The sequence below is a fragment of the Papaver somniferum genome, chromosome 2 (assembly GCF_003573695.1).
Source record: "Papaver somniferum cultivar HN1 chromosome 2, ASM357369v1, whole genome shotgun sequence".
Taxonomy (NCBI): Eukaryota; Viridiplantae; Streptophyta; class Magnoliopsida; order Ranunculales; family Papaveraceae; genus Papaver; species Papaver somniferum.
Window position 1 is genome coordinate 59810879 of NC_039359.1, and position 8365 is coordinate 59819243.

At 36.0% G+C, this 8365-nt stretch overlaps 2 non-coding genes across 2 annotated transcripts; one reads left to right on the forward strand and one right to left on the reverse strand.

The window, feature by feature from the left end:
• Positions 1-4595: 4595 nt before the first annotated feature.
• On the reverse strand, positions 4596-4668 carry TRNAT-UGU. Its single transcript has one exon. It is a non-coding gene; the product is annotated as a tRNA-Thr (tRNA).
• Positions 4669-6270: 1602 nt separating this feature from the next.
• Positions 6271-6343, forward strand: TRNAF-GAA. The gene has a single exon. It is a non-coding gene; the product is annotated as a tRNA-Phe (tRNA).
• Positions 6344-8365: the final 2022 nt, after the last annotated feature.

The window sequence follows — 8365 nt, forward strand, 5'->3', positions numbered from 1 at the left end:
TCTTAGGCCATGAACATCGACATTAATGATATAGAATTGTGTTCAACCCACAATACAAGATGAAAAAGAAACTATTACAATGTCCAAATGTTCGACAACTTTTGATGCGTTTTATTACAATGTCTCCAAATTTCCAAATTGGATCAAAATTCAGAAAACAACTTGAAAAAAACACTCACTCGAAAGAGAAACAAAAGGGATCCACGTTAAAGTTCTAAGGAACCGAAGATCCGTCGACGTACTAACCCGTACGTTCTTATTTGATGAGTTCAACCTCATCATTTCATCAAAGAAACTATAGCCAGAATGAAGAAGGATGCAATCATCATTTCCTTTTGATAGTTAAGGAAATACTTTAAACGCTTCAACTCATTCTCCAGAGCATTTCTTTTATTACTAACTTCATCTCCCAATCGGAACTGGTGTAACAAGTAATCCATATAATTCTCCAAGATGAAATCATTTGTTGCGATTCTTGCCTGTTCCCCGTCACAGCTATATATGATTTCTTCCTCCTCTAGATCACATCTCCTTATTTCTGCTTCTTTTACTGCAATGTTGGTCTCAAGATATTCAACCATGGCCGTTAACATATCCGACTCCAACGTCTTTTGATCAGACGAAATGCCTTTTTCTGCATCCATTGGGAGAGTGATTTTGTTTCTGATGATGAGAATCTTGCGAGAGATAGAGAACAGAGATCAAGAGAAATTTGATTGCACCGTCTCTGTGATCTGCTAAAACCAACCATCACCGGAGTCTATTTGTAGTGGCTGAACCGTTAACCGCCTTTTCATTTCAAACGACAATGCTTTTGGCGCTCGCGTCTTTGGTTATGGGGTACGGCTTTCCATGGAAAGGCACGTACTATCACTAGAGGCAGCTTACAAAGAAGTTAAGAGCACCCAAACAACTCAGACGGATGAAAACATGCATGCGAGCCTCCGGAAAAAAAAACATTGTGGATCACAAGATGGGCATATTACTCAGGTCATGGTCCTTTTATGACATTCTTACATAGGTTTGGTAAATTCGTTGAGACCACGTGTCCTTATATCCAAATAGGAGTTTCGGATCGCGCACTTGAGCCCAAACTTTACCATCATCACGGGCGGGTAACATTTCATTAGAATAAGGAAGGTGAGAGTTTCCTACCTCATACGGCTCAACAATCAATTATTTTGGTGTCCCATCTTAATCGACCCTATACTAACTAAATAAGATTTTTCATAAATCTATCCCATTTTTGTTTCTCGGGTTAACCAGAAGGGGTTAATTATATTTACATAAGTTTTAAACTTGCATTTTTATTCAAAATAAGTTTTATCTTTTCTCCTACCTTCAGAAAAACGAAACCCACTATCCTATCTTTTTCTGAAAGGTAACTATCTCAGTTTCATTTTCATATAGAATCTTTGAAAAAGACTTTCCTCTCTAAGAAAGAAAGGACTTACTATCTTTGGGATCTGATGCTACACCGCTGCTCAATACCTTAGTGGATCAACTCTATTACATAAGTTGATTCCTAAATTATATCTCATATCATGACATAAGTAAGCAGTTTTTTCTTATTGTATCGGCCAAAAATTTCACTAATTGATCTTTACGGCGCTTCCTCTATCAATTAGATCTTTTATCTATCCATAGAATATAGTATTATAGGCATATCCATTTCTTCATTTTTTTGCTTTTATGAAGTCTCTTTCTTTGCTACAGCTAATAAAAATCGTTGCTTTGTACGATACATATGTAGAAAGCCTATCCTCTAGTATTTACTGGCGTATTTTATCTTTCTTTCCCTCTTTCTATAGTGGAGATAGTCGCACGTAATGACAGATCACGGCCATATTATTAAAAGCTTGTGGTAAGAATGGATTTCGTTCTAATGCCCGGAAATAATATTCCAAAGCTTTTGTATGTTCTCCGTTACTTGTGTGGATAAGGCCTATGTTATACAGTATATAACTTCGATCATAGGGATCAATTTCTAGTCTCATAGCTTCATAATAATTCTGTAAAGCTTCCGCATAATTTCCTTCGGATTGAGCTGACATCCGTTGCGGTCGTTCATTCTATTCAAAGAATCCCCGTTTCAGAACCGTACGTGAGATTTTCATCTCATACGGCTCCTCCCTTCTGTGCATAATGAACGATAATAATCCATGGAACCAAAAGAATATCGAAATATTCTCATTATGAACTGACAGGGACTAGTGTTTTTACAAGAAATATCTAGTCAGCCTTCCTGCAAGAGGTCTTTTCTTAACACTAATCGTGTTGTTGCTAGATAGAAAAGGTTACTCCAACAATTTCTTTGTCCTCAACGCCCCCTATTTCCAGGAATTAGTCACTTCAACAGTCTTTGATGGTTATATAGGTATCCAAAGTACAAACGAGATGGATGTTTGTTGTCCCAACCATTCTTGTTAGTTCCGATCCCGATAAGGAAAGGGATAATTTATAACAAAGTTTTTTTTGTTGATTCCTAGGTGTAGTGCTTCTTCCCCTATGCCGCCTATTGGTTGGTACTGATGGAGTAGGATTGACCTCTAATACAGAAAGAACCTATAGATGTAACCTTTCGTTCAATACTAGATTAGAAAATTGAAGCATCTGAGGCTGCATCAATCGGGGATACACAATAGAAGGAATTGGTCTATTTCCAAACTTCACCTTCAAGAAGCGTAGATTTTTTTAAGGTTTATTTCAATAAACGCGTTTCATTTTATACCGAATCCAACCCTGCGTGCCTTTACTCGTAAGACAGAGAACACTAAATAGAATCAAATCACACCATCTCTATAATAGGTAAATGCCTCTTTTTCTCCGGAAGTTGTCGGAATTACGCGTAATAAGATATTGGCCACAATTGAAGAGGTCTTATCAATAAAATTTCCATTTATCCGTGATCTAGGCATAGTTCGCAATCCATTCTATAATTCTTCTCATTACCTCGCATGGGAAAAGAATCCCACAAACAAAGGAATTGTACAGGACGAAATAACATAAAAAAAGACTCGTTCTAAACATGAAATTAATATTTCCTACAGATTATGATAACTCGAGAAGTTTTTTATTGGATTATGATTCAAAGAAGGAAAAAGAATAGAATAATCGTTCTATGATCAAAATACCACCCCATCCGTTTTCATATTTCGAATTGTTAGAATCGGTTGGTCGTACTTATACTGCAAAAATAAATATGAATGGCTCGCTATTGACCCGATTTCTGGGTCATAATCATAAAATTTTGTAGGAGAGATGGCCGAGTGGTTGAAGGCGTAGCATTGGAACTGCTATGTAGGCTTTTGTTTACCGAGGGTTCGAATCCCTCTCTTTCCTTACCTTTGCCTAATTCAAGAGCGTTATTGACCACAATGGATCAAATAACAAACAAACAAGGAATAGGATTATTCCAAGAGGTAGACCTTTCTTTGAAATGAATTCTCTATTCCTAATTGGGGTGGTACGAAAAATATTGATAAAGGGTAGCCAAGACATAAAAATATCCCCGCGGATCCATTTATGATACATGAAATGGGAAAAATATCCGGATCACACCCCTTAGCTTCGGTCAATTTACTTCGGCGAAAAGGGGGCAAAATTCTCCGAATCCTTGCCTTGCTATTTGAGTTAGGTTCAAGTCTGACGGGAATAATATTCTACGACCAGCAATTCGTTTATTTTCAAGCCGACCCACTTACTATCTATTATTTGATTGACTAACCCTTTATATTGGGATGAATGAAGAGTCAAATGTTTTGGCAATTCTTCATGGGAGGATGAATCAAGATAATTTTGAATCAGAGCTTTGGATTTTTGTTCATCCCTCGTCGTAATAATATCTCGGGGTTTGCAGCGATAACTTGGTATATCTACTATATGGCCATTAACTAAAATATGTCTATGGTTAACTAATTGCCGAGCTCCAGGAATGGTCGAAGCCATACCCAATCGAAAAAGTATGTTATCCAAACGCATTTCAAGTAATTGTAGTAAAACTTGACCAGTTGACCCTTTGGCTTTTCCGGCGGTACGAACATATTTAAGTAATTGTCGCTCTGTCAGACCATAATGAAACCGCAATTTTTGTTTTTCTTCTAGACGAATACGATATTGAGACTTTTTCACAGAACGCGATTGATTTCTAAGATCATTTCCGGCTTTAGGCCTTTTACTAGTTAGTCCCGGTAAAGCCCCCAGACGGCGTATTTTTTTGAAACGAGGCCCTCGGTAACGAGACATAAAAACTCCTTTTTTTATTTACAGAATAAACCTAAATTAAGACTGAACTAAACGATAAACGAAAAAAATATACTGAAGTTAAGTACTGTACTACAAAGAAGAATGAGATGAATTGTATCAATATTCAGACTCTTTTGTATATATAGCAAGGTAAGGAGACTTTGTCTTAATTTGTTCTGTAGAGATCTAACCAACCGCTCGAATCTGTTTTTTATTCATAGTTGGAAGTTCTTACGACATAATAGATCCGCTATTTTTGAGAAAAGGAAAGAAGTCTTTTCAATATTCCTTGAGTTCAAGGAGACATTATTAATCATGTAATAAAGTATAAAATAGAACAAAGAGAGAAAAGCCGGCTATCGGAATCGAACCGATGACCATCGCACTACAAATGCGATGCTCTAACCTCTGATCTAAGCGGGCTCACATAACAGAAATTGTGTTGTGCATAGGAATTCGGTCAACTACTTAGCTCTTAGCTATTCAAAATAGATAATGAATATGAATAGAGAAAAAATGAATACTGAATAGAATGTTATTCTATAACAATATAATATAACATAAGAATTAATATAACGATAAATAGAGTGATATATGATATCAAAATTTTCAATGGGAAGAAATTCTACATTTTTCTTTTCCATGATTCTCTTTTATATTTATAATTTATATGAATATGATTATCAATATCTTAATTCTAAATTATTAGAAATTAAGAAAAAATATGGAATTCTAAAAAAAGAATCGAACGTTCAAGTATTTAAAATCGGGTAGGAAAAGTGCGAGGAAGAGAGGAATATATATGTGGTATATATCCATCCATATTGAATTGCGGATACATCAATGATAGAATCATTTCTGATTAAACCAAATGTAGGTCCTTCAATATAGAAAAAGGGGTAAATAAGAAAGAAATAAAAGAAATCAAAGGAGGAGTAAAGAGATAAACTTTTTAGATAGATAAGCTGTATCTAATGAATTCAACGGTTAACGGTTCCAGCATAAACGAAAGAAAGAAGGGGATGGCATCCCAGCGAGATCTTCGGCTCAAACTAAAAAGGGGATATGGCGAAATCGGTAAACGCTACGGACTTGATTGAATTGAGCCTTGGTATGGAAACCTACTAAGTGATAACTTTCAAATTCAGAGAAACCCCGGAATTAAAAATGGGCAATCCTGAGCCAAATCCTGTTTTCAGAAAAAAAATTAAGGGATTTCTGAAAGCGAGAATAAAAAAAGGATAGGTGCAGAGACTCAATGGAAGCTGTTCTAATGAATGGAGTTGACTGCGTTGGTAGAGGACTCCTTCTATTCAATTTGAATTTAAACTCCATAAAGAATGAGGGATAAACCTACGATACGTACGTATACGTACTGAAATATCAAAGATTCTATTAATGTCTCCCTAAAATTTTTTTACATAAAAAAAAGGAATAATTTTTGTGAATCTATTCCAAGTTGAAGGAAGAATCGAATATTCAGTAATCAAACCATTCACTCCATAGTCTGATATATCTTTTGACGAACTGATTAATCGGACGAGAATAAAGATAGAGTCCCGTTCTACATGTCAATATCAATACAGACAACAATGAAATTTATAGTAAGAGGAAAATACGTCGACTTTATAAATCGTGAGGGTTCAAGTCCCTCTATCCCCACAAAAAGGCCCGTTTTACTCCCTAACTGTTTATTTATACTTCTACTCTTTTTTCTTTTCCGCAGCGCCCGAAAATTAGCTATATTTCTCATTCACTATATTATTTCACAAAAGGATCGGAGCAGAAAAGCCTCTCTCGTATCACAAGTCTTGTGGTATATATGTACAACGGAAACTCTATGATCAAGGAATCCCTGTTTGAATCATTCACAGTTCACATCATTATTTTCAACTCTAAAAGTTTTCTTTTTTGAAGATTCCGGAAATTCCAGGGCCTGGGTAAGATTTTGTAATGCTTTTTTATTCTCTTGAATTGACATATACCCAAGTCATCTAGTAGGATGGGGATGGTGCCTCAAGAAGGGTTGGGATAGCTCAGTTGGTAGAGCAGAGGACTGAAAATCCTCGTGTCACCAGTTCAAATCTGGTTCCTGACATTGAGTATCTACTGTTAAGTTCCTGCCATTGAGCATCCATTATTAACCTGTGGTTAATAATAGATACTCATACAAATTCGATATGAATCAGCATACATACATGATTTCGTCCGAATGTCTAGAGAGAGAAAATCCTACCCTTTTTCTTAAAGTCTGTATAAAAAAAGGAAAAGAATAAGGGAAAAGAAAAAATACAGGTTGAGTAAGAAATTAGGCTAAAGATAAGAAGTGGGCCTTCCTTTTATATTGACTACTTTCTTCTTCTTTTGTTCTTCTTATACTTCATATTCACCTTGTAACAATCCTTCACCTTGTTTCGCTTGTTCACTTGGACCACCGTATTCCTCTAAAACTTCGCTTTGGGTCTCTTGTCGACTTGGCTCAACCTCATCTTCCTTTTTATCGTTCCCACCATATGATTCTCCGGTATGTTCACGGATGCAAATTTTCTACGATTCCTACTATCCCAAAGTTCCCCTCTAGTTAGGGTTTTGGAAAAAAAATTTTATCGTTAGCACCATCGTCGATTCAAAAATATCTTCGTCAATTACCCGAATCTATAACCATGCCTCCACGAAAGAAACCCAGTCCGCAATCAAAATCAAAATCAGTACCTCAACAAAAACAAGAGAAAGGATCAATAGGATTGCTCTTGAAGAAGAAGAAGAAGAAAAGGATCTGGACCATCAATCTCTTGAAACAATGGCTTCTGTAAGAAGGTAGGTGATTCTGAAACGTTATATAAATCTTTAACTTAATCGATTTAAAAAAGTGAGTTTAGGTTAGAATCGCGAACCCTAACTCAATTAGTTGAGTTACAATCAATTTCAGCATTGAAATTAGTATACAATGCCGGTATTGTGTTATGGCATTCAATTTAGTATGAATACCATGTCGGTAACGTGTTTCGGCATTGAATTTGGTATGAATACTATGCCGGCGAAAAAACTAAAATCATCTGAAAATGAATGTTTAATCTCGTCATTGATATTAGGATGAATACCATGCCGGGACTTGTTTACTTCATATTTTTTGTTTTTACGTGTTTGCCAGCAATGCTCTTTTTATATAAAAGAATAACCTCAGAATTACCTAAGACTACCGAAATTTTCGGCATTTTTTTTTACCAATGGCGGCTTCATGTCCCGGCATAGTTTATTTTTAAATTACAATGTCATTTTGTGTTCCCGGCATGGACAATTTTTCGCTAAACAATGTCGGCCCTTGTGTTTCAATGCCGTTATTCTGCATATCTATGCCGACATATGATATGATTGTTAGTTATCGTTTATTTATTTCGCTAAACAATGTCGTCACAGATGGGGATATAATATGGTTTTTTTATTTTTAGTTTTAGATTTTAATTTATATGGAAGGGTATTATAGTGTTTTCATAATGTTTTTAATTAATCCAAAAAATATTTTAGTATTTCCGTCCCAGAAAACATCCTTAGCAGACACTATTGGATAGGGATAATAATTTATCCGGCCATTTCTGCGTTCAGTTTGATTTGCGGAGAATTATTCACTAGGGACGGATCTATAAACAATTGAATTATTTCGTTTAATAATGAATGCCAACTTTATTATTTGAGGGTTGTGGCCAACTACCTCGGTAAATCAAACTATTAATTCTTCCGGGAGCTCATCAAAAACCACATAGACGTCAACTCTCATAATCTTAGACATGGCGAAGAGTCATTCAAGTTTTGCCAGTTTCCTCATTGTTTTGATTGCTTGCGGCTTTATAATGTAAGTAATTATTAGCTTTATGATCTATATTATTGTTCATCTCTTTTTTCATTTTTTCATTTGCTTCCAGTGGTCGTCCATTTTCTCGTCTTCTTATAGAGATGTGAAAGCTGGCCGCGGCGGTATTGATTATGATGATGAACCACCACCACCCCCGCCGAGCTGTTTAGATTAGGGCTGCACAACGGGTAGGGTGGGTAGGATATGGCCTATATCCGCCACCCTGCCCGTTTATTGGCGGTTAAGAAAATCTTTACCCGCCAAATAGTG